The sequence below is a fragment of the Amblyomma mixtum genome, chromosome 1 (genome assembly GCF_055824585.1).
Source record: "Amblyomma mixtum isolate Tamu chromosome 1, ASM5582458v1, whole genome shotgun sequence".
Classification (NCBI taxonomy): Eukaryota; Metazoa; Arthropoda; class Arachnida; order Ixodida; family Ixodidae; genus Amblyomma; species Amblyomma mixtum.
The window spans coordinates 69,671,402-69,697,776 of NC_143012.1; the positions used below are offsets into that span (position 1 = coordinate 69,671,402).

At 48.0% G+C, this 26,375-nt stretch overlaps 1 protein-coding gene and 2 pseudogenes across 1 annotated transcript in view; 1 reads left to right on the top strand and 2 right to left on the bottom strand.

Moving 5' to 3' along the window:
* The window catches only part of LOC149366670 (flap endonuclease GEN homolog 1-like), a 517,650-nt gene that overhangs the window by 274,973 nt on the left and 216,302 nt on the right, over positions 1-26,375 (bottom strand). The gene's annotated exons all lie outside the window — the stretch shown is intronic.
* Positions 8,027-16,888, top strand: LOC149366684 (uncharacterized; annotated as a pseudogene).
* On the bottom strand, positions 23,085-26,078 carry LOC149366685 (uncharacterized; annotated as a pseudogene).

Consider the following 26,375-nt stretch of genomic DNA (forward strand, 5'->3'; position numbering starts at 1 on the left):
CTGCAGGAGGCTGCGGATAAGGAGGACAGAATGGTAGGCCCAATCATTTGACCCCAACCTAGAGACCCGACCATCACGGTCGTAGCAACAGCGGTACCCATGGTAATGAGAGCCCGCGAGCTCGGTTTACAGATACAAGCCATCATAAACCATAAATACGCTGGATAAGCAGCAACTGACGCCTCCGACCAGAATGGTTGCTGGACACAACTACGGGCACAGCAAAACCGACAGCCCGGCTTTTAGTGATGCGTTTTTAGTCGGACGCAACGCGTACCATCTTCCATTTCACAACCTAGCCCGAGGCCGGTTAATACGGGCCACACCACGGTGACGAACGCAGTCAAGATGGCACTTAAAATGCCTGCACAGGCTAGTACTACCCAGCAAACCAAAAACCAAAAACCAAAAAGGTTTTTGGTTTGCTGGGTATAAAGTCACAACATAGTAGTATAGATAATCGTAGTCCTATACGCTGGCCAAATCAAAAGACTTAGACGACCCCAACGGGTTCCCCAAGCAGCACAATTAATCGGCCCAATATTAGAAATGAATTGGCAAGTGCCGGCCCTACATAGGAACAGGGTGAAACCATTGTTTTCCTATATTGAGCCAATTACCTGTGCTGCTATAGCCTTACCCTGGCCGGACACAGGATAAGTGTGTCTCTCTGTCTCCCGGTTTCATCAGCCGAACAATGTCTCTGACGTCAAATTGAGGTTGACAGAAGCCAACAGCCACAGAAACCAAGGGGCACAGGGGATTTTTTTTTAATTTATTTATTTTGTGGTGTTGATCAACTCAGAACATTAATGAATATGTTATCGCTTAAAGGTAATTGATTAGAAAAGCAGAAGAAAAAACAACCACATGCCGCCGGTGGGATCCGAACCCACGACCTCCGAATTACGCGCCCGGTGCTCTACCTCTGAGCTACGGCGAAGGCTGTCAAATCTGCTGCTTTCGGGGGTATTTATGTTTACAAATAACCTAACCTTGAGAGTGTTCATCAGCGCCACCCACGTTCTTAAGCGGCGGACGTAGAACGTCCTGAGTTACCGCTGGTGTGACGTAGAACGCCATCGAACGGCGAGGGTGGAAGCTCTGTGAGAACCCTCTTATGCTTCCTATGGCGTCAAGGCTGCCAGAACCGAGGCCCTTGCTAAGCAATTAAGCAAACAAGGGAAGGGGAATGAGGGGCCCGTTATAAATATGAGAGAAGCCAACAGTCACGTGAGGCATGGAAAAACTGCAATATAATCGCTGCTGCATCTTTTTAATTCACTATATACAGTGTTGAAGCCAGCCTTCCTCAAGGGTCGGAATGACAACGAATGTAGAAGCAGTGATTGCATTGAGGCTTTTTCATGCCTCACGTCGACCTATAGCCACGCTTTGACGTCACAGTCATCGTTCGGCTGTTGAAACTGAAACGGCACAAGAAAGAAATTCGATTATTAATGGTTTAGCGGGCGTAGGAAAATCATCATCATCATCAGCCTGACTACGCCCACTGCAGGGCAAAGGCCTCTCCCATGTCTCTCCAATTAACCCTGTCCTTCGCCAGTTGCGGCCACCGTATCCCCGCAACCTACTTGATCTCATCCGCCCACCTAACTTTCTGCCGCCCCCTGATACGCTTGCCCTCTCTCGGAATCCACTCCGTTACCCTTCAGGACCAGCGGTTATCTCGCCTTCGCATTACATGCCCTGCCCAAGCCCACATCTTCCTCTTTATTTCAACTAGGATGTCATTAACCAGCGTTTGTTCCCTCACCCACTCCGCCACGCACCCTAAAGTTAGGTGTCTATACTCCTTTAAGAATAGAAGAGAGAAAGAAAGAAAAGAAGATGGGGAAGAAGACAGAGGGACGCGGTAGTAGAGAAAGGAATGAAGGGAAGGGGAAAAATTGCTGTATAAACAAGGCTGCGGCTTAGTTACATCATGGCTCTCTCTGAATGTTTCAATTAAGCCGGAGCCTTATTTAGGTAATTTTTCTTACGGTTACATCTCGTATACACCTATGAGGCAGACCTGTAGGCTAACGAAAAGGCTTGACCTTAAACTGCGAACTGCGGAGTGAGGCATGTAAAGGATACCGGAGGGAAGTAGAATGGTTCAGGAAAAGTGCGAGTTAACAATTTCGAAGGAATCGAGAATAAATGGGCAGGGCATGCATTTAATACAAAAGGAATGTAACCAATCGCCCTTAGGGGTAACGGAGTGGATCCCAAGCAGCGAGCCAGGTTGGAGGACGAAGATTGTGAAGTTTACGGGCCTACCCGGTGGGCACTGAACCTCCCTCGGACGTCCTGCAGACAGCCTGAACATCCGCAGGGCGTCCCTGGGAGTTTTTAGTGCCCATTAGGCTATAGCCACAGCTGGCACAGGACAGGGGAAACTGGAGGGAGATGAGAGAGGCCTTCGTTCTGCAGCGGACGTACTTAAAGGGGCTGCGAAACACTGCCTGGGGGAATACCGGCTATACTTCAGGTGGGTTCTTTATGTCACACAGATACTGACTTAAAAAGAATTACAGGAATCGATGCACAGGAACGGGAGTTAATCAGTGAAGAAATTTCAAAATACAAGCAAACAAAACGCTGCCCTCAACTCGATTTTGGCGGGGCTTCCCACTCCTATTTCGCTCTCCCAATGACGGCACCTGGCGCAACCAATCAAAACAGCCAGCCAGAGCACGTCGCGGAAGTTTGTACTCCATGGTTGCCTGCTCTCTGTAGCTCCTTCTTGCTGAGACTGGCAGCGTTGTTTCCATGCCAGAGCGCCCCTGGTGGTGTATTTTTATTTTACTTGATTTGCAGGGCTTTTATCTAAGACAAACAAATTGTTTTTGTTGATCTAATATAAAACGCAGACAGGTGACAAAATGTGTCTCTATTTATTTACACAATTTGCAGTATATTTACTGTTTGTCCGGTCATCAAGCTCGCGCCAGGTGATGTCATATCCGCTGCTAAAAACCCGCCACTGTGTGGCGGCACCATCAGAGCCATGAAGTTGTTTTTGGGAGGACATTAAAATATTAAAAAACGGAATGTACGCGTTATTACCGACGCTAATAGCACCATTATAACTCACTGTATGCAATCAACAGGGAAAACGCTTTACTAAGATTGTGTTTCTCGGCCCCTTTAAGCTGATTCGGATGATGACATCGTAGCACACTGGCATTTCTTTCATTTCGCCTCCATCGAAATGCAGCCACAGTGACCTAGCAGCCAAATGCCATAGCCACTGTGCCACATAGGCGGGTCAGCTATAACAGCGTGTATTTTTGCACTTAGAACAATGGGGAGTAAATGATGTCCTAGCTTCAATCATGCCGGAGGAAGTAACTTGGAGCTTATGAGGCCCAACGGCGACCTCTCGAAGTGTCAGAAAAAAGAAGGGAAGAAAAAAAATGGAGGGGACACTGAGGCTCCGCCTTAATGGTATGACGCCATAGCGTAATTGACATTTAATGCCATTTTTTTTATTTGCAGTGAAAAACTGTTAGAGGGAGTCCAACCACGATGGCCCGTCCCTAAAAATACAAAACAGTTCTGCTCGTTTTATTCTTTGTAATTATAATCGAGCTGCCTGCATTTCTGCAATAAAATTAAATCTTAGCCTGCCATATTTAGCATCCCACCGTAAAGCCCTTAGACTTTCACTTTTTTTTACAAGATATTTCAGCATCCTTCCCTTCGCGACGAACTGACCTCCCCTCCCCAATACATTTCATCAAGGCTAGATCACGAGAACAAAGTCAGAATTCCATTATGCAAAACCAATGCCATGTTTCAGTAATGGCTTCCCCGCACAGCTGCTGAGAGTAATCACCTCCCCGCATCAACCGCTACAATTATTGACAACCAACGCTTTAAGACCATATTAGAGAGCACTGCATAACTTTAGGAGCACTTATTTCATTTTTTATCCACCAGCATTTTTTTCACTGTATTGCTGCACTGTATGTATTGTATTATATTCTATTAACCAGCAGATCAAGAACCCATTAGACAACATTATATAACTAGGAGCCGTCATTTCTGTATTACTAATTACTTTTCTGCGCTGTGCGTTGTTTTTCTTTTAGTTTATTTAACCACTCCTCTCAAAACTTCCTGTGGCCCTGAGGGTACACGAAATGAATAACTAAATAAATAAATAAATGGTTGGTTGGTTTATGGGGTTTAACGTCCAAAAGAGCTATGAGAGACGCCGTAGTGGAGGGCTCCGGAAATTTCGACCACCTGGGGTTCTTTAACGTGCACTGACATCGCACAGTACACCGGCCTCTATAGAATTTCTCCTCCAAAGAAAATCAGCCGCCGCGGCCGGGATCGAACCAGCGTCTTTCGGGTCAGCAGCCGAGCACTATAACCACTGAGCCACCGCGGCGGCAAATAAATAAATAAAAATTGGCAGAGGCTTAGCTTGGTTAAGCCCGGTAGGTTGCGAAAGCAAATGGCAAACTATCTTCGCACACAGTGAGAAAGATCCACCGTGACTACCCGCCGCGCTCCGCCGACGGATCGAGCTGGGGGGCCTTTTTTTATGCAGCTGGTATGACGTCACCTCGACTGTAGCGCCACTGGTGAGAGGAGCGCGAGGCTCACCGCCGTGACTACCGCCGCCCTCCGCCGACGGATCGAGCTGGGGGCCCTTTCTTTATGCAGCTGGTATGACGTCACCTCGACTGTTCGACTGTAGCGCCACTGGTGAGAGGAGCGCGAGGCTCATCGCCGTGACTACCGCCGCCCTCCGCCGACGGATCGAGCTGGGGGCCCTTTTTTATGCAGCTGGTATGACGTCACCTAGACTGTAGCGCCACTGGGGAGAGGAGCGCGAGGCTCACCGCCGTGACTACCGCCGCCCTCCGCCGACGGATCGAGCTGGGGGCCTTTTTTTCCGCGGGTGGTATGACGTCACTCCGCGAAAGGTCAACCGTAACTACCGCCGCGCCACGCTGAAGGCTCAAAACCTAGCGTAGTATTGCTTTCGCAATAAAATAACGCCACGGGTGAGCGTGCTCTGAAGACGACAAAGCGAGCGCGAGGCGGGCGCACGGGATGATCACGTGATCAGCCCCTCGGCAGCCTCACGAGTGCTCCTGACTCGCCAATGGCTGCAGCGTCATCATTGCGGCTCAGAGCGGATTTCTTGCGGGGCGTAAAACTGCTACACGTTACGTTGGCCATGGCAGACATAGTCACCGTCGAATCAGCTGCATTCAGCATCAGAGATTAGGCGCGCGCGCCAACGTGAGAAAACTGGTGAGCAATGGCAAACTCCAGCCATGTGTGAGGCAGAACTTGTCAGCAAACAAGGAAACAGTGAGTGAATGGGAATGTGTGTGAGTGGACATGAGCATGAGTGAATGCGTATGAGTGGGATTGAGTGGTTGTGAGTGTGGGTAAGCGATATATGCGTTTGCTTAAGGATTGGGGGAGGGTTTTTGTGGTTTTTTGTCAATCCCACCATCCAGTGGCGTCTGAAGGTGTAGTGTGTTTGAAAATCCTGGAGTCGTCGCTCCTGCATTACGATTCTGGCGGCGCTGAAATTTTTCTCGCTGCTTGAACTGGTGGCCGGAACGGCTAATTCTTACAATTCTTAGAACGCTTGAAGTACGAAGAGGAGCGACAGGCGTGGTGTCGTAAGGGATGGAGTAAAGGGTGGTTCTTTTCTCTTCTTATTTGTACGGAGAGGTTGTCCCTCCGTTCTTCTCCCTTCCAACGAAGTACTGAGCCAGTAGGATGAGACTTGCAGGAAAGACAGGGACTCTTGTCGAGCACTGATATAGGTTTTATGTACACAGACGACTATTTACAAGGAGTATATACATGACAGCATCATGTCCCACCAGCCGCCCCGTGGACCCACTCCACGGCTACTCGAGAGCACGGTCTGCGTGCCTGGCTGCGGTCGAGACAAAAATCTCTGAGTCGCGATGGCGGCAGAGCATCGCGCGCCCCCGCGCTCTCTCCCCACGCGAAAAGAAAAAAAAAGCAAAGTGTTGAATTATTCTTAAGCCGCGAGCAGGAGGAGCCTCGTCACTACATATGTTTTCGCACTCTCCCTAAAAGCCCCGGCCTCGGTGCCATACACAGCTTGGAAACGCGGCGACGAACGCCCTCCCGCAACAGGGACCCCTCGGGGCAGGTAAGATGCCGCTAAACCTTCCGAGATGAGGCTAGAAATGGGCGCGCAGCCACCGGGCATCGTCCGTACCGCGCCACGCCGTGTGGCACCGGCCCTGTCAGAGAAGGGATGCCTTCGCTAACCCGCGCCCTCCGCGAGCCTAACCCTTTGAAGAAAGCCGCGAGGCGCGAATGCTGCCCCTCCCTCTCCCCACAACAGACCTGTGGGTGATCCGCACTCGGCCACGGAGGATGCTTTCTTCCCGCAGGCCACGACCGGGCGGAAACGCGAACTTCAACTGATAGGGGAGACCCCTCGTTTACTTTGGTAAAAAAAAAGCACGGAAACGAGCTCTTAGCGAAACAGCGAACGCCGTCCAGGCTAACGAACGCGATGCTGTCGCCGCGCCGCTCGTAGAGCGGCTTTTTCAGTCGTTATTACGGCGCCGGTTAAAATGGAAAGAGGCCATTGAATAGCGCCAACCTTACAGATGGCGTGCCATGACACGCTGTCTTTTTTACTTGTCAGAGCCAGAAAATAAGCGACAGCAAGGCGCTCTCCTGCGAATGCTGTGTTCACTTCGCTGAAAAGCGATTACGGCGAAACGCCGCAACCAAGGCTGCGCCAGAACAGTACGAGCTGAGCCGTAGTGGAGACACCAGTGGCATTCCTCTAATGCCATTCATGTGGTGGGGGCCCCCCTTCGCTCTTGCCCGCTGCTATTGTCCGTCTGCCCTGCCGGAACCGCCGCGAGTAGCTCCTGCCTGGTAGACGGACAAGAGAGAAGGCAGTCAGCTCTGCAGTGCGATGCGAAGCGTCTTCCCGAGAATGGCACCACACAATGTCTCGGCGAGTGGAAGAAGTTAACCCTTTCTCGAGGCGCTGCTGGAAGAAAACATTGACGTTTCGTACTGGCAGTGACATGTTCCTCTTGTCCACCTTGCTCAACACATAGGAGGTGTTGCCTCGGTCAACGACCAGTCTTTCGGCAATACCGCAGTTCATTAGAAAAGCTTCCCTGGGCGGCGCGACCCCGCGTGCGCTGTATGCAGCCTTACCTCCGCTTCTCGAAAGCTTCCATTCTTCTTACCCTTCCTACTGCAAGACGCCCACAGCTGGTGGCTTTTCCCCAACGTTGGTACTTGCTAGAACCGAAAATGGGTTTTGAGCCCCAACTAGCTTTTGTTTGCTTTTTGTTAGCGTTTGTGCTATCCTACCATCCTTGTACATTCCCTCCTCGATGGTCTACACACAAATCACTTCCTGCTGTGCATGCAAGAGCACCATGGCCATTTTCGCACTTCCGCGTAAGATTTTAGCTAGGTTGGCAGCGTTGTGGTCGCCAAAGCTGAACGTGCATGTTCTCACTAACGGCGAAAGCCACAAGCCGGAAATGCAGAGGTTCGTGAACCTCAGTTCTCGAACCGAATGGTGGTGACCGGTGGTTGGTACTAGGAATTATTCTGGGGAGGGGATACTGTTCCCGGCGTATGCTGGTGATGTCGGCCATTTAGTGGCATCACTGTTGGGGACCAGGGGAGGGGGGTGAATACCCGCGTGCCACGCACCTGCGGCACGGCGAGCGCACCTAGCGATTCCCTAGGTTCTCCAGAGACAGGCCGAGGGAGGCGCGGTGACGCCACGTCTGGTTGAGAACAAGGGCAACACCAAAAAACGTCACGGAGAAGCGCATTCCATCGATCAATCAGCGTCTCCGGCCTACCTACCCCCAAACGCTTCTGAATTGATATCAGGAGGTCGCGTTCGTCTTGCCACGCCAAGTCCGGAGGAACAGCGTTCGTCGTTCGTGCTTTGCACACCTGTCAAATTCCATTTTATCTCAACTTTTTGTCAGCTGTGACGCCGTCCGTTCATGTGAAAATGCCCGGTCGGAAGCATCAAAGTGGTGCGTCTTAACGAAAGGCGAAGTTAGAAAGAGAAGATCGTGAAAAGAGGGTGCCAAAGATGACAAAGTATCTTCTGAATGCAGCTTCTGCGGAGCATTATGACTGCTCTACCCAGAGTCCGTACCAATACCCCAATAGTATACCGACAGTGCTTCTGTGAAGGACTTGCCAGCTCCATCACTACGGTTTCCTGGCAACAAGCCAGATTTCACTCATCTTGGTGGTCTGGATCCTGGGAAAACGGTGCCAACCTCGTTCGTCCATATATCTGAGCAACCGAGGCTAACCGAGGTCTGTCCTGTTCCTGAGTTAGCAGTGTCGTTGCTACTCGACCCGGCCTCTGCCACGGAACTTCAGGTGTCCTTTCCGCCAGGCCCGATTTCTGCTTCTGCTGATCAACAGGCGCCAAACATCCCCGATGAGCCTCCTTCTACTGACGAACGCCAGCAAACAACACTGCAAGAACCGACTCACTTGTTTCCTACTAGTGCGGCTTCGAGTCATCGTGTTCCCACCCACAAAGTGTGCCTCGAGAGGACTGGTCAGACGGCTTCTCGCTGCGACAACAAAGAAGTACAGACCTCCCCGCAGCAGGAGGTAGGTTGTGAGGTTCTCCAAAGTGACCCTTCCAAGTGGCCGGACGTCATTACTGATAGCTTTCGGAGTGTATGCCTTGAGAAAGGACCAGTGTATTTTCAAAATCGCGCAGAAACTTTTCCGTCTTTCGAAAGACAATACACAACTCAGAAGCGTTATATGTCACCTCATCTTTTCGTGCGAAAGGCTATAAATGGGGAAGCGTACGAGCGACACTGGTTGATGTATTCGGAGTCCAAAGGTTCCGTTTACTGCTTCATGTGCAAACTATTTTCAATTCGAAGCAACCAGAGTACTTTCACCACTCATGGCTTTTCTGATTGGAAAAAAGCAGAAGAAAAGGTTTGCGCTCATGAAAATAGCGTCGAGCACCGCAACTGTGTGACAGCATGGCTCGCCCGGTTTAACTCGAACAGCACAATTTACAAGGAGCTGGTTAAGCATCTTGTCGCTGAGCGCAGCCTAGCGTTTAGGTGAAGTGATGAAGTTTTTGGTTCACCGAGAAATGGCAATTACATGGGAGTACTTGAAGTCATTGCCAAGTTTGATCCCTTTCTAGAGGAGCACATCAAACGCTATGGGAACAAGGGAAAAGGTCACCCATCGTACCTGTCAAAAACCATTTGTGACGAATTTATCGAGCATATGGCAAAGGCTGTCAAAGATCGTCTCGTTGACGAAGTGAAACGCGCAAAATACTGCTCTTTAATTGTTGATTCCACTCCAGACCTTACACACGTTGATCAACTGTCAGTTGTTTTACGATACTACTTAAATGGGCAAGTGTACGAACGGTTTCTTGGATTTGTTCCAACTGAATCGCATACCGGCTTGCATCTTTTCGACACCGTGATGACCCTCTTGACAGCCAATGACATCTCAATTTGTGATTGTAGGGGCCAAGCATACGACAACGCGAGTAATATGTCAGGAAAGTACAAAGGACTGCAAGCTCAAATAAAACACCTGAACGAATTGGCAGAATACGTCCCATGTGCTGGACATTCACTAAATTTAGTTGGCGCGTGTAGTGCAGACAGTTGCCTTGAGGCTGTCAAATTTCTTGCTCTAACTCAGAAACTGTATGTGTTCTTTGCTGCCTCACCTAAGCGATGGAAACATTTTTTGAACAGCATGGGTGAAAGTGGTGACTGTGAGCAGCTTGTTTTGAAAAGTCTCTCTCAGACCAGGCGGTCAAGGCACGCTGAATCACGTAAGGCCATTTTGAAAAATTTCAAAGCAGTCTTGTGCTGCCTTGAAGCGATCTCAAAGAATGAAGAAGAAAACGGTGACACTCGGAACGAAGCGCACTCTCTCTTCAAGAAGATGACAAAACTAGAGACTGCATTAATGGCAATTTTCTGGAGTGAAATCTTGGAGCGCTTTGACAAAACGAGCGTAGCAGTTCAGAAACCAGGATTAGACATTTCTACTGCTGTAGAACTGCTGAGCTCTCTAGAAGGCTTTGTTAATTCGTTGCGACCTCTCTTTGATACCTTCGAGGAGAGAGCACGCACGCTAAGTACAAATAAATGTTATCAGGATGAGGGCAAACGTATCATTTTGAGTAAGCAGCCGGACGGAAAAAGCGATAGTGTGCTACGAGGTAGAGAAAAATTTATCGTGGAGACCTTCAATGTCGTGCTGGATAGCCTAGGCTCTGCTTTGCGCGTGCGAAAGGCTGCCTACGCTGAGCTCTGCGAAAGGTTCGGATTCATAAAATTGCTGACAGAGGTTGGGAGCGAGGCCTAGCTCTCTGGCACAGCAGGCTGAGAGGTTGGTGAAAACCTACGAAAATGATTTGGAACCAGCATTTCCCGCTGAAATCGTTCAGTTTGCGAACTTTCTGCACAACTCTGTGTGCAAAGACACGAGTTCCCTGGGAATAATGAAGTTGCTGCAAGAAAGAAAGCTTACTGATGTGTTTCCGAACCTTTCCATTGCTTTGAGAATATACTTAAGCATATCTATGACAAATTGTCAGACCGAGAGATCGTTTTCTAAGTTGTCGCTGATAAAAAGTCGCCTTCGTTCGAGCCTCCTTGACAATAAGTTGAACTCGCTTGCTATCATGTTCATTGAAAGTGACCCTCTCCGCGATCTATCTTTCGAACAGACTATATCTGATTTCGCCAAAGCGAAGGCGCGAAAAATGCCATTTTAAAATGAACTGTTTGCGGAGTACATGAAAAGTTCCAACGACTTTGTTGCATGTATCATCTCCCACCCTCCATGTTAACAATGGAACTCTGAGCAGTGTAATTCAAAAGATGTAAATCTTCGTTGTCCGTCTCTTGTTTGTTCTTGTGATATTGAGCCTGCTTGTAATGAGCTGTATTGTTGTTGTTTTTGATAGTGCCACATTTATTTGGCGTCATCTTTGCTTGTCTTTCCTTCAACGAAAGTATTTTAAAATATGCTTTGTAACTAGAGTTGGTAATTTTCATATGTATTCTAGTGAACTTTATGGTGTTTGTATTGCCTTAAGTATTGTATATATCTGTTGTATATTTATTGTGTAACGTGTATAACGATTACTGCAGTCTGATACTTAAATTTTAATAAAGAAGGTTTGGGTACAATCAAGCTTCTCCTCACAGGATTAGATTTAGTGATCCAAACAAATCCTAGCTTTTTCAGAAAACAGAATGCAGATTAAGTGAATTCGCTCAGTGAACAGATGTGCTGGTGTTTACAACAGCACGCGTCTCCTAAATTTTGTCGCACTCCTTATAGTAATAACACCGGGATTTTTTCTTTAGCTTTACCAAACTGAAAAACAAATCGGGATGTGCTAGCTTCTTTGAGGTCCCACAGTTTCACTTCGTGCTCCGGCGGCCACTAGGAAAGCGAAACACTCGTTTATGGGTTTATGTTTAGATTTATGGGCTTTAATGTCTCAAATCACCTCCGGCTATACAGGACGCGGATAATTTCGACCACCTCGGGTTCTTTAAAGTGCACTGATGTCGCATATTACACGGGCCTCTAACATTCCGCCTCCAGCGAAATGCGACCGGCGTGGCCGGGACAATTTATTTTGTTCGTTCTTTTTTCTAAGTATTGATTTCGTAGAATGAAGGTGTGAATGAAAGAGAGAAATAGGTGCCGTAGTGTAGAGCTCAGAAATAATTTCGACCACCTGGGGATCTTTAACGCGCTCTGACATCGCACAACACACGGGCGCCTTTTTGCATTTTCCCTCCATCAAAACACGGTCGCCGTGTGGCTGGGTTTGAATCCGGGTACTCGGCTCAGCAGCCGAGCATCTAACCACTGAGCCGGGACTTTAATTCTCCTTTTCAAATTTTCCCCACGAGGGCAGTAGTAAAAGTTCATCGTGTGATCTAATTAATTTTAATAACTTTTAATATTACCCTCTCGGGCACTAATTAACGAGTGTTTCTATTTCCTAGTCGCTGCCGAAGCACCCATCTCAGCTTTAGGAAGCTAGCTCAGCCCGCTTTTCCTTGATGCGCTAGCATTAAAACAGCGCTGCGAAGGAAAACCCGTCTGTCGGCTCTTGTACGGCGTCACTGCAAGAGGAGAGGAGGCGGCGCGCTGCACTGCAGCCCCGCAAGTTGTCGGTCGGCCCACGTGGCTCTTCCGTGGCGTTCGGCGCTCGGCCATATACGCACACGTGTCGGGCGTTCTAAAAGTCGCCTGGTGTTTTTTGCGCTGTAAACCTAATGCTACTGCGTTACTTCTGCATGAACCCCATTGATCGCCTTCGCTCTTTTTACTTGTTGGAATTAAAATGAAACATGGCATATATTCTAGTCGTGTAGCGGGGAGCAGGAAAGAGGGGGCAAGTAGAGGGAGAGGGGGCCTACATCCGCATTAGCCCAGGGCCCCCATTTTTCATAATCCGGCCTTGAGCTTGTCGTCTCCCTTTGCTGTACGAGCTCGTTTCGTTGGCCATGTTCGTAGATAACGGGATGTGACATTATAATCAGTAGTTCAAGGAAAATTCACGTACACAACAGTAGACATATTAGTCAGCGTTCCTTCCCTGCCAGGCTTGACGAACGTTGGCTTGACTATCTGACGGATATTTCTGGGAACGGCGAAGTGGTCACCTCTAAGAAGTCTCGTCTACCGAGAACCGGATTCATGCTTTCGCTTTGTGCGATAGATAGGTGCAATACACAGATGTAGAACTAGGTCCCTAGATCGGTTTTAGTAGATGGGCTGCGGTGTCTTGCACCTGACACTTGGACTTCCTCGTCTCTTGCTGGACTCCAGTGATGACTTGACCCAGTTCGGCGGCGAGGTGCTATTTCCCGGGTGTCCCAGCTAAATGTAACCAACCTTTTAAAAAAGACGAGGTGTCCTAGTCCAGGGAAACCAACTAAAGGTTGTTCAGAGTCGCATGGCCTAGTCTCGAGTAGTTTTTTCATTCATCAAAGTAAATTAGTTAAGCTTAATTAGCTAACTTTTTAATTATAGACTTTAGGAAAAAAGTGTCAATGGAAATGTTTTAGAAGAACTCTAGTTTGGGCTAGTTGGTTCATGATTCAACAGGAAAATGGCGCAAAAGACGTGGACAAAAGAGACAAACACGACAGGACCAGCGCCAACTTACAACTGAATTTTATTTCGCACCAAACCCGCCTTTATGTAGGCCAACACGCCCTAACATCCGTGTAATCACGCACAGGCAGTAGAAAAGATAACTGTAAGATATCTAGCACATGAAGCGCAATAGCAACCACGTAACATACTATCATGACTAAAAAAAACCAACAAAAAACCCAACAAAAGTATAGCAAACAACACTAAAACGGTCATGACCAAGCAACTCTTCAACACCAAAAACGATACACACTCATCAGTGATACCAGATGACCAACAAAGAAGCGTGGAAAAAAGGTGAAGAATGAAGCGTTAAGACCAAAGCAGTGTCAAAGGTAAAAAAAGGTTGAAATGGATGAAGAGTGCAAACCGTAAAAATTGGAAACCAAAAACCAGCAGCCACATGAATGATAACCGATGACCAACCAGAAAAAAGATGGACGCGAAGCTGTGACCAAAGTCGGCGTCAAAGGGATAAAAACGAGAAAAAATTGGAAACGAACAACCAGCAGCCATATGAATGATAACCGATGACCAACAAGAAACATGAAAAAGGATGAATGCGGAGCTCAGACCAAGGTCAGCGTCAAAGGTGTAAAAAACGAGAACAAAAACCGCGCAAAAACCGCACATCGTCAAAAAAATCGTCAAAAATTGCAACCAATGCCAAAGGAAAGAGCGTGCACAACAAAACAAAACGAAGAGCCTACAGAAAACTTTCTAGAAAAGTGTACTCCTCGTTGCTAAGCGTAATGGATGGCTTGCTGACGCATCTGCTCCCTTCTTTCCTGATGTAAAAGGCTTCGACCACCTCTCTCTCAAATCTGTCCTTCCCACTCCTCAAAAACATAGTTTTCTCGAACTCCGGACGGCAACCCCTGCAGGCTTTGCAATGATCCACCAGAAAGCTTCCTTCGTTATTCCGCAGATTCCGGCAGTGCTCGCTGGCTCGCTCATTAAAACATCGACCAGTTTGGCCAATGTAGCTGAGCCCGCAACTTAAGGGAATCTGGTAAACAACCCGCGTCCTGCACCGTGTGAACTTGTTTTGATGTTTCACAGTACAAGCCGGTTGTTTTTTCCCGTTAGTCATTGCGCAAAGCTTAGAAAGTTTGCAGGGGGCTGAGAATGCGACCTGAACATTGTCTGCCTGCTACTTTTTTAAGGTTGTGTGAAACCTTGTGGATATATATACGGTAGTACTGCCACACGGTTGCGTGAAACCGGATCTTTGCTTTTAGGACCTTGCTTCATCTTCTGCAGTATGGCTTCACACACGGAAGTAACCATGCAAGAGGGGTATCCTGCTACTTTTAACCGCTGAATTTGAGCACTGAAACTGGACGAGACCATATGGGGGCATGATTTGTTCAAAGACGCTTGCAAGGAGTTCGAAACAATTGCCCGCTTCACAAGCTTCGAATGAGCACTGTCAAAGGGGAGCAAACCTTTCTTTGAACGCGGATTATACATCCAACACAAGCCATCTTTGCAAAACCGTACCCTAAGGTCCAAGAACTGGAGTTCGCCATTTGTCGGGACCTCCTTAGTAAAACTGAGGCCTTGGCTGTGTTCTGAAAACACGGACATAGTCCTTGCGACCGCAGCGTCTAGCTCATGCTCAGAAGTGTCTTTAAGGATAACTAAGAAATCGTCAACATACCTATGTACAGAGACTACGTGCGGATCAACAAGGTGGCATCTTATGTCAGCTCCTACAATGGAGAGAAAAATATCACAAAGGGCGGGAGCTACAGACGAGCCAATGCATATTCCCTTTTTCTGAACAAAGAATTTTCCATCAAACAAAACAGCAGTCGAACTTAGGTAAAATTCTAACAAAGAAATGAAATTGTCAACGCTTACTCCTGCTGCATTTTGAAAAGGGACTTCGCCGGTGGACTGGATGTTTTCCCTGACAGCCTTTAAAAGTCCTTGATGGGGAACGGAATAAAACAGCTCTTCAATGTCGATGGGAAACCCTGTGTAGTGCTTGGGGGGCAAAGACTCCAGGTGGTTTTGCACCTCGCACGAACTGCGCACAAGAAACGGGTCCTTGCCTACCAGGCGTCCAAGGTGGGTTTGAAGGTAGCTACTGACAAGACGTTGCCACGTCCCCCTTTCCGAAACGATGGTGCGTAGCGGTAAACCAGGCTTGTGGTTTGCACTCTTCATCCATTTCAACCTTTTTTTACCTTTGACACTGCTTTGGTCTTAACGCTTCATTCTTCACCTTTTTTCCACGCTTCTTTGTTGGTCATCTGGTATCACTGATGAGTGTGTATCGTTTTTGGTGTTGAAGAGTTGCTTGGTCATGACCGTTTTAGTGTTGTTTGCTATACTTTTGTTGGTTTTTTTTTTGTTGGGTTTTTTTTTAGTCATGATAGTATATGTTACGTGGTTGCTATTGCGCTTCATGTGCTAGATATCTTACAGTTATCTTTTCTACTGCCTGTGCGTGATTACACGGATGTTAGGGCGTGTTGGCCTACATAAAGGCGGGTTTGGTGCGAAATAAAATTCAGTTGTAAGTTGGCGCTGGTCCTGTCGTGTTTGTCTCTTTTGTCCACGTCTTTTGCGCCATTTTCCTGTTGAAATGTTTTAGATCGCCTCGAAAAACCGCCAGTAGTGCTGTTTCCATCACGGTACGATTTGCGTAGCTTCATTTATCGGTCTTAAAAGAAAGTTAACACGTGACCAGTTCCTCGCTCGCATCTCTGCCCCAAAGTCTCATCGAGGTGAGGACTTCAGAAAAACAGAATTTTATTCTCTAAGGTGCATCTTGGGACGTTGAAGTGGCACGGTTGTCATGTGGAAGCTTTTTTTATTGTCTGAATTACGGTTAACGGCCGCTAAAAAAACTATTTTACGCAAATAGTACGTTGCTGCAAATGTTTCAGCCAGCGGTTTTTCAAAGCGATCTGCAACTTTTCCATTGACACTTTGTTCATCAAGTCAATAATTAAAGTTACCTTATGAAGATTAACTAATTACTTAACTTTGAAAAACGAAAAAAATGTTCCAGGCTAGGTCACACGACTCTAAAGAACCCTCAGTTGGTTTCAGATGGCTAAGGCATCCCGTGTTTTTTAAAAGCTTGGCTACATTTAGCTGGAACACCTGGTATATATTCATTTATAACCACCAGGGCTTTACGTGCCGAAAGGTGCGTAGATGTTCAACACACGCATGCCGTTGTTCAAATCCGTGGAAATGAAGCGACCTTCAATATCTCGGTCATGGCGCAGCATCTTCACTCCGAGGTCGCGAAGGAAAACAAGAGCCCCCCCCCCCCCCCCCCCCCCCCCTTCCCCTTGTCCCAAAGCTCCAGTACGATTTCGTACCGAATGACGTGTCGACTTCCCCTTGCTTAGCTGCCCTCGTGAGGGCGCGACAGTTCAGCGTGCCTAGTACAAGAAAAAAAGTCGTGGTGGTGGGGGAGGGGGATCGGGAGGGGGGTTGGTTAGTCAGACTACGGAAGGGTTCTCCTCCAAGTCCACCACAGGCGAGGTGAGAGGGTAGTCTGGAGATGAGTCATAACTATTGTCTGAAACAAACTCAGTCACATGCCTTGCCCCCACAGAACTCCCAGAGGGATGGCATGCCTTTCTCCTCGTCGCTGTCAGACTCGTTTTCGCTGGAACTAGCTAGGCGTGGAGGGTGATTAAGACAGGCGCGCTTTGTTAGGGGCCCTCCATCTGAGGAACTTGAGCTTGCTTCTGGGAAGTTGTTCTTTGTCTGCTTCTTGGTCTTCTTCCTGGGGCTTCGCTTCCTCTTCGGGTGGGTTCACTTGGCCTGTGTTTCTTTGTCCTCGTTGGCCTGGTCCCAGGTGGCCGGAACTACGTCCACTTCCCTCCCGTGAAATCCTGAACACCACGTGAACGGCGACCACGTGAACGGCGCGTGCCGTTCACGTGGTCGCCTTCTCTTTTTGCTCCACACGACGCATCAAACTAAAAATGAACCATTTGGTACAAGGAAGTTTAGTAAATTAAATTCCACTTTGTGCAACTAATGTGGTGTTGGTCCTTAAGCATAAATTAAAAATTATACTGTAAATCATGTTGCTAGTGTCTTCACGCAGACTGTGTTTCGCAAAATTCGGTGTTATTTAATCATTTTTGTTTTTGTACTGTGATGGCCATAATTAAACTTATCATGCATCTCTTTGCGGGCTTGGCGCTTCGTGAGGCCATCGTGCAAGAGCAGGACGAGTAATTTGTTTGAATGCAGCCCGATAGTCCCCTCGCAAGTGGAGTGCAACGATTACTTCAGATATGACTGTTCAGTTCACTGGAGGACAGCTCCGTTGAGCACTTTATGGATGCCTCAGCCGTGCCACAGCAGCTTGCCGAGCTGCGTTGTCCAACCTGATTGGCACGCACCAAGCTTGAAAATAAATTATTCTCCCACAGCCTCTTCCACCATGCTCTTGGGCCCCCTTTCTTTACTCCCCAGAGTGGCTAGTGGTAGCGCAAGCCACCCTGTGTGCGCCAGAAGCGTAATTCTTGTAACTCAAAGCAATAATCGGGTCTTTTTTCTGGGAATTCTTTGGCACCCTAATTTATGAATATTTGTTAAGTAGAATGGGTATTATAACTAAAAGGTAGGCAAGGATATACAGCGCATCAGGAGAGGAAACCAACCCGGTAAAAAGTCCAATTCTTTGTAAATGTCCGTTACCTGCAGCAACATTTGGCTAAAATTAATTCAGGGCGAAACGACAGGTTCAACGTTGCGGTCTTCGAGGCGCGTTTCCCAAAGGCTATGAAGCCGATGAATCTCAACCCCTCACCGCTTAGGAACGCCGCAATGCTACCATTCGAAGGCAACGCGCAGAAGAATCGCTAGAAGGACGCGCATACCATTGCTTACGCAATTTACCCGGTTTAACCAGAGCTAAACCATTGGAATTTTTTTTTTTGCATTCCTTCCACGAAGACCAGACACTGCGGCCAGGATTCGATCCCACGACCTTGTGATCAGCAGACGAATGCCATAACTACGTAGTCAGCAACCGCGGCTGGTCGGTCAGCTAGAACCACAAGCGGTAGACGGTATAGGATACTAATTTACAGAATGTAAGTGAATGCATTCCGGGGATTAGTGGGGCAGATGGATGGTTCACACACACGTGACTGTGGGCAAATTAGAAAGCTGTCACCTCCCCACCAGCCTGTCCTTCATGTCAAAGCTAGGGATAAGCAGAATTCGAAATGTGTAGTTGACGCATGAGGCGCAGCCAAGCTCGAAAATGCACAGTATAATCTGCAAATCATTATCTGTATTACTTCGCTGGAATAAAATAGCTCAACGTTCAGTGATTGCTCCCTGAAGATAATCTTAAATCTTTTTAAATAATATTTTTGCAGATAATCTTGCACTCAAGCCGGATCGAAATGTACTGTCTCTTCGCCAAATGGGAGGCGATGACCAAAGCGGCAAAATAGGGCGACGCGCTCTCCATGCCCAATTTTCATGAGACCGCGGTTAATCCTAGATTAAGCTGTGGTTAACCTTGGCCCCCCTACCCCGATTTCACAATAGCAGATCCAACGGAATCTGTCTAGGGAGGGTATCGGTACACCCCATAGGCCGGGAGGGGGCCCCTTTGAGGGGCATTTAACGCTTCGTTCTTAAGTGAGACGTCACGTGAAAACTATTTGCGGACTGTGCAAAAATTTCTTGTTCAATATCTTGTTCAATATGGCCTGAAATTCCCAAAATAATTCGATGCACCTGGTGCAGGCGCAATCTGAAAAAAATTCCAAACAAAGTTGCCTCAGTAAACCGGGTGAGGAGTGTATACCGCGAATTGTATTAGTAATATTTTTTTTTACGCACAACCACGTATTTCTTCGCCTAGCATTTTATAAACAGGGATCCACAACAAAGAGAAACCGATAAGATGGCACTTTTGTCGACAAAAATTATGTCCGCCAGCCGACGTTTCGACCATCCGTTTGCCGAAACGTTGGCTGGAAGGCTGAGCCTACCCCCTTCGACCCTTGTTCGTTTTTCTTTCTATAAATAGAAACAATTACTCCTCTCTGTAGTTACATTTTCGTGCAATGCCTGTAAAGGCCTGGGGGTTCGTAAATCAATGTACATAGCACCTCGCCGCCGAACTGGGTCAAGTCATCACTGGAGACCAGCAAGAGACGAGGTAGTCCAAGTGTCAGGTGCAAGACACCGCAGCCCATCTACTAAAGCCAATCTAGGGACCTTAGTTCTACATCTGTGTATTGCACCTATCTATCGCACAAAGCGAAAGCATGAATCCGGTTCTCGGTAGACGAGACTTCTTAGAGGTGACCACTTCGCCGTTCCCAGAAATATCCGCCAGATAGTCAAGCCAACGTTCGTCAAGCCTGGCAGGAAAGGAACGCTGACTAATATGCCTACCCAGAGTAACATCTGCTGACATCTGTCCATCTGCCTCAAAGACAGTTCCTTTGTGCCCTTGGTGAGGTCACCAAATAATCTATGGCAGCGTCTCTCGAGACTTGGCAGCAGAGCATTCTTTGCCACACTGGAATTTCCGGAAAGAAGGCTCAACCAGGTTTTTCGGCGGCTTTGTGCGCGTCCCAGTCGGGAGGGGGCGATCCATTGTCTGGACTGAAGTGTACCGCGCCCTTCTTGCTCTTCCTGCTAGGATGAATCATGCGCGTGGCTTGACGCTCGTGCTTCAAAGCTAAGCCAATCAGAACAGCCTTTTTTCAAGAGAGAGAAAATTCTTCAGGCGCCATTCGCTGTGCCTGGCCGGGGTAAAAATCGAAACTCCCATTGGCCACCGCAGAGGAAGGGGGAAAAAGCAAAAAAAAAAAAACACCACTGCCAGTCGGTATAAAAAGAGGCGCCTTACATGCGACCTCCAGACCTCGGAAAACATCCACCATGAGGTTTGACGGTGCGCCGCTCGTGAAAGCTCACAACCACTTCGCTGTGAACCTCCTCAAGCGCTTGGCGACGGAGAATCCTTCTTCCAACGTGTTCTTCTCGCCGACTTACATCGCCGCCGTTTTCGCCATGGCCTACGCCGGCGCCGCGGAAAGCTCGGAAGACCAGCTGTCATCGGTGCTGGGTCACACCGAGGTCGGCCTCACGGACAAACCCTGGGTCCTCCAGGCGTACAGGCTCCTCCTCGAGCGCACGTACTCGAACGTGACGCTGGAAGTGGACAACATAGTCCTGGTGCAGGACAGCTTCGAAATCGACGAAAGATACAGGCAGCAGCTGCACGATGTGTTTGACGCAGAGCTCATGTCCGTGGACTTCGCCAGCTTCGCAGTCGACCACGCGGAGGACAACGCTTTAGAGCGAGAAAACATCGACAGCATCCTGCCCGAAGATGAGCCGCTGGGCATGATTCTCTTCCTGTCCACCGTCCACTTCAAGGCTACCTGGCTGACCATGTTCGACCCGTGGGACTCAGGGAACAAGTCCTTTTTCAACCTGGGTACCACCGAGGTCAGTAAGCCGATGATGCAACTCACCAGCCACTTCCCCTACACTCGTCTCGACGTGCTCGGCGCGGCCGCCGTGGAGATCCCGTGCTCGGGAAACAGGTTCGCCATGGTGGTGCTGCTTCCGGACTCCGCGGTGGAGCTCGCAGAGCTCAGGGACGACCTGTCGCTTGCGGTTCTCGAAGACCTCGGCAGGAGTCTCTACCCCTGTCTGGTAGCGCTCAGCCTGCCCAAATTCAACGTGAGTGTCAGCTACGACCTGGTGCCCACCATGCGAGCCCTGGGACTCAACGTCGTCTTCGGAGAGTGGGCCGACTTCAGCGGAATCAGCGCGACCACGCCGACCTACATCTCGGCCGCCTTCCAAAAAGCGTCTTTTGAGGTCAGTGAAGAAGGAACCGTCGAGCCCGCAGTGACCCCCAGTTCGGCGGATGGACCTCCACCGGATATCACCCCGTTCACCGTGGATCGCCCGTTCATCTACTACATCAGGGATCGAAAAAACAACCGCATTTTTTTCATGGGTGAGATCCGCAGCCTTTGAGATGGGAGTCATCGTCCTCTGCACGAGAAGAATTTCAACTGAAGGAGCGGTTCCACGGCAGGCAAGCGTCTGAAAAGTCGGGTTGAAATAAACTACTCATACTTTCACTGCATTTCTGAGACTTCGTTTTTATTCCCCGTCTGAACTTCCTCATTCTTATTAGTGCTTAGAGGAGTATTCCAACGGCCCTTGACATGGGCGTCCGGAAGGGGGGGGGGGGGCAAGTGGGGCGACTGCCCCCCCCCCCCCCTCCTGGAATTGCGGTTATTTATGCACTAGTAGAAAACAACTACACAGCTTGATTAGCACGCTTAGGTGATATTAAGTTATCGGACCCTGCTTATTGAGTTCAATTCTTTGTTCAGTAATAAATTCTGTTTGTTCTCCAAGCCTAGCCCTAATTTTTGTTTCATGTGCGCAATTTATACTACAAATAGTTCCGTTTTGGTGCTAACCTACCGCCTCCCCTATACCCGGCCATCGGGTGCACCCCCCTGGAAAAAGTTCTGCGGGCGCCCTTGAGCCTATTTCGTAAGGCCCATTAATATCCTCACACAAAGGCCTTACTTCTTAGATTGAATGTCCCGCAAAAACGTAGCATCTAGTGAGAAGCACAGATGGTTTAAGGGAAGTAAGGAACAATGGGGATTTAACATAAGGGGTCACTGAATTGTGTAACAAAGGAGAAAGCGGATCATTTTGATGTACCTGACCGCTTCCTCTGAACATCCCCGTCTGGTGCTGTGACAAACTTAATGGCTGTCATCTGTAATGCTTACATCTATTCTCAAAACCAGACCAATAAAAAGTATAGGCTTCCCAAGAACTCATTCTTTGGGTAATTTTTCACTTAATTGGGACCTTTCCTTGTAAGTGAGCTAGTATATATATGCGCGCAGGGTGTCATGACATTCGAAACACCTGTGGACTGCGACCGTGCGGCACCTGCGCTGGGGCAGCGGAAAACAAAGGATACCAGGCGGGCTGTAGTAATGAAATGAAAGAAGTGAAGGGACCGTTAGAAAGAATGGGGAGAGATAAACTACAAAGAGATCTTGTTACATATTCGCATATTAAAGCGCTAACCGCATGAGGCGATGAAATGAGGGCCGCCGAACCACTGTCGCTTATTGCGTCGCCCGGTTTCTGGGTTTGCAGAAAATATCGCCCATCGCCCGGAAGTGCCGCGCGAGACTAGCCAATGACGGTAGGTCTTGCGGGTGCGCAACTTCCGAGCCGTTTTTTTTTTTTTTTCACCGGAGACGCATCCGACGTAGCCCTCACCACGGCCGGTGCTCCTCCCGTGACGTCACGAAAAGAGGCCCACAGTCGCCGCCACTTACGGCGGAGCTTAAGGAATCGCGACCGGAATCAACTAGCAGCAATAAGCTTACATTTATCAGTCCACATTTTTTTCTTTAGTTAAAATACTGGAATGAATAGCAGACAATTTACGCGGAATTTATTTTGAGGCACTAGCCGCAAACCATCTGTGCAAAGATTGTTTAAGCACTGATGTCAGCACCTCTATCGCATTGCGCCTTCTCGACTTTCTCAGTAGATGTTTTTCATCATGCATTACTTGAAATAAATTTGCCAATATTTTAAAACTTTTCCTTTTTTTCACCTGGTTTTATGAAGCATAGCGATAATGAAGAATCAAAAACTCTCGAATAGCTTTCACAACTGCGTATGTGTATTTTTATTGCAGATACATGTATTTGTTCTAGGGTCATATTTTACATGAATACGATCGCTTTCGATACAGGTACATACATTGCCACAGTTTAAGTATTTACAACATAACAAGTGGGTTTAGAAGTTGACATATAAAACACTCATGTTGCCATTTACAACGGAACCGCTGCCTTATTCCGCAGAGTCTCAGCTTTTCTCTTTTTCGCCTTGGCGTTGGCATCCAATATTTTGTCGTTCATCTTGCAGCAGTTGTTCTTGAGGAAAATGTTCGTGCTACACCACAAGAGGTGTTTTAGAACAACTTCGCACTTGTGGCCATCCTCGCAGGTGTCAAACTCTGAGGAATCGTCACCGGCGAGCAGTTCAATTGTGAGGTCCGTGACTAAATGAAAAAGTCCTTGTTTGTTGATAGTTGCTTAACAACTACGTAGTTGTGTGCGACAGCGTTGACGGCAAATGTTGCTAGGTAAACAAGCCCGCCCCTGTCAAGTTGCTTCACAAGGTCGTATCGTCCATCCGTGTCGGATATTGATGTCGTCCTTTTTTCCGTGAGCGCATCCCTGCATTTTGTACACTTGAGCTTTTTAAGTGTTGCGTACACTGCATAGCCTGCCACATATACCAGCACCGGGACGATGTCTTTTAGTTCCGACAGTGCATCTTCGGTCACCACTACATTTAGGCTAGGTCGTGGATAGTCTGGTCGCAAGTGAAGCTCATCCCATCGCTCATCCTTACTGATGGCTGGCAAAGTGCTTTGTAGCTGTAGCTTCTTTTCACATTCATACACTTGCCTCATCGACACATGATACTGGGATCCAGCTAGCATCCTGTACTTTCCGAAGCGCTCCTCCAGACTGTCGGTTTGGATCTTTCCTAGAAGGACATATGATAGCTTGAGCTCTTCGAAGCAGTACTTCGTAAACTTCACAAAAGCATATGTTGTGTGGTCGATAGCGGCATGGGTCTCTCTTCTTAGCGTACCGCTGTCCAAACTTTTGCCTTTCCACTCCTCCAACCAGGCCAAGAGATTGTGAAGGAAATTAATCTTGATGTCATTTTCCGAATTAAACACTGGTACTTGCAACTTGTCTCTAAGCCTTTTTCCCTTCCAAGGCGTCCTGACGTTCACAATCTTCCACCATTTCACCACCAACTCAATGAAAGTGGCAGTCCCTTCGAAAAATAAGAGGTTGTGCTTCATCCCAAGGGCTCGCAGGGCCTGAGGAAGGTATTCATTGAAAATTTGCAAAGCCAACTTTACATTTTGTCGTTCGATGTTCGATGGATTGAGAGCTTTTCTTGACAGTCTGTAGCCATAGCTTAACAGCCTCTCGCACTCCAAGTTGTATAGATTCCTGATGGTAGCAAATGACGCAGAGAGCATTCGCTGTCCTCCAGTGTGGTCTTTTTCGAACTCGGGAAAGTAGAAACAATGTTGGTCGTTTTTCTGGTTAAGCCAATTATTGCGTATACACTTTAGTATGTGTACCGGGTCTATTACAAAAAAAGAGGCCTTGCAGGGTCCGATGGATGCGAATAAGCAATTTGTTTAGAAGAGAAGTGAGACATAGCCTTTGTGTTGATGGCATTGTTGTCACTTACAACACACACTACCCTGTAGCCAATTTCTTCCAGGCCACATATTACTTTCCGCAGCAACTGGTGCAGATACTCTGATTCAGCTTTTTGGACAGGGACGATGTGAGCGGCTTCCTCAAATTGGCACAAGAGGCTCTGCACCATAAAGACAAGTGCGTTGGTTGCTGCACCCGAGCTGTTCAGAGCAGCACCTGTAATATTGCCTCCTTTATAATCGAAATAAGGCTTGATGTGAATTTCGTCCACCATCAGTGTCACAAAACGTTGGCGAACATTCAAGTCGGTGATTATTCCGGCCATGTAGCGGAGGAACGATTCACTCTGATGTTCGACTTGAGGATTCATGCCATACGGTGAGCATATTGATCGAATGGTCACTGGGTGCGGCAGAGTCATGATTCCAGATCCGCGGATATATATTGGTATGCGTGAGGCGATACAGTGAAAAGTAGGCAGCAAAATATCATGAAGTCGGCTTAGTAGCGTCTCCGAACTTTTTTCATTGAGAGTAGCTTCAAATGCTCGCTAAGAAATTGTATGATGTTGGTGCTCTCATCTGTGGGCGAAAAAGATAACTTTTCCAGCAGGAGAAGAATCTGCTTGCAGATGTCGTCGTTAGCAGATTCAGGACTTTGACTGAGGTCGCCACTGCTTTCTTCAATGACCTCAAGTAGCTCCACCATTGCTTTCTTGCTGTTTGCTACTGTTGGGATGGAGAAATTGGTGCCTAGTTTTGTTATTGGCATTTTTACGAAGTGAACTGTCACGCTAAGGTCAGCTTTTACTGCAACTGAATATTTGATGCATGGAGCTTCGTCTCCAGTGATGTGCACTAAAATATGGCGTTCACTCCCTTCAATAGCATGCCAGAATGCAGACTTTTTGCTTCCTATATATTCCGCCCAGTCTTTTAGGTTTAGAATCCTATCTGCTTCTTGCTCTTCGCGGAACACTTCAGCTGACTCTTCAAGCGCTTTCCTCAAAGCAGCAGCCTCAAGACGCATGCGCTTCGAGTCTGGGTCATCCCTTGAGGTGCTTGGCTTAGAAGTGTAAGACGGGCATCCCGGAAACTTTGAAGGGATTGCACCTGGGCGAAGGCGCAGATACGAAAGGGGTGAAGTGGTGGTGCGCCCTGTAACCTCGTCGATGTGGGAGGCCTCTCGCACGATGTCAGCCTCAATAAAGTGAAGCTCGCAAACCTAGAAGGAAGTTAAATTTTTGTTCAAATAGCAGTTGTAACTTGGCAACAGTTTTCTTGAAAGTCTGCATTCGCTACCCACAGTGCTAACCAGCTGCTAGTTTAAATACACTTTTTTTTTACAATGCATGAGCATAAGCTTATCGTAGTTTGCAAAAGTAACTATTCTATAAGGAAGTTTCGAACATCTTACCCTGGACTGCGGTGATACAACTAAGTTCTCTCGTGGTATTGCCCTAATCCAGGCGTTCTGTTCTTCTTCATGCCGGGGAAACTTGAAAACGTGGTTTTTGGGGCCCGATTTGTAGTTAGTCCGGCAATTGGGCACGCAGCACTTGTTAGGCATATCCTGGCAGAAGCGTAATCCACATTCCGTAATCCAGCGATGGCACTAGAAGATCGTCTTGGACACAACCGCACGCGCAGCACGAGGTTAGGCACAGTCAACGTCTAGAAAAAAATGTGCGTTCGGAAGCATGTCGCGCCATGCCATGACTTTCCCCCAGGCAGTGAAGGAAGTGTCACGTGTTACCAGAACGGATCGCATTGTCGTCTCCTTCGTCCCCCACTCTGACTTCTCGGTCCAGGGGTGGTATTCTGCCGGTGTCGCCTTTTGCGACATGTCGCATATGGGCGGGGCCTA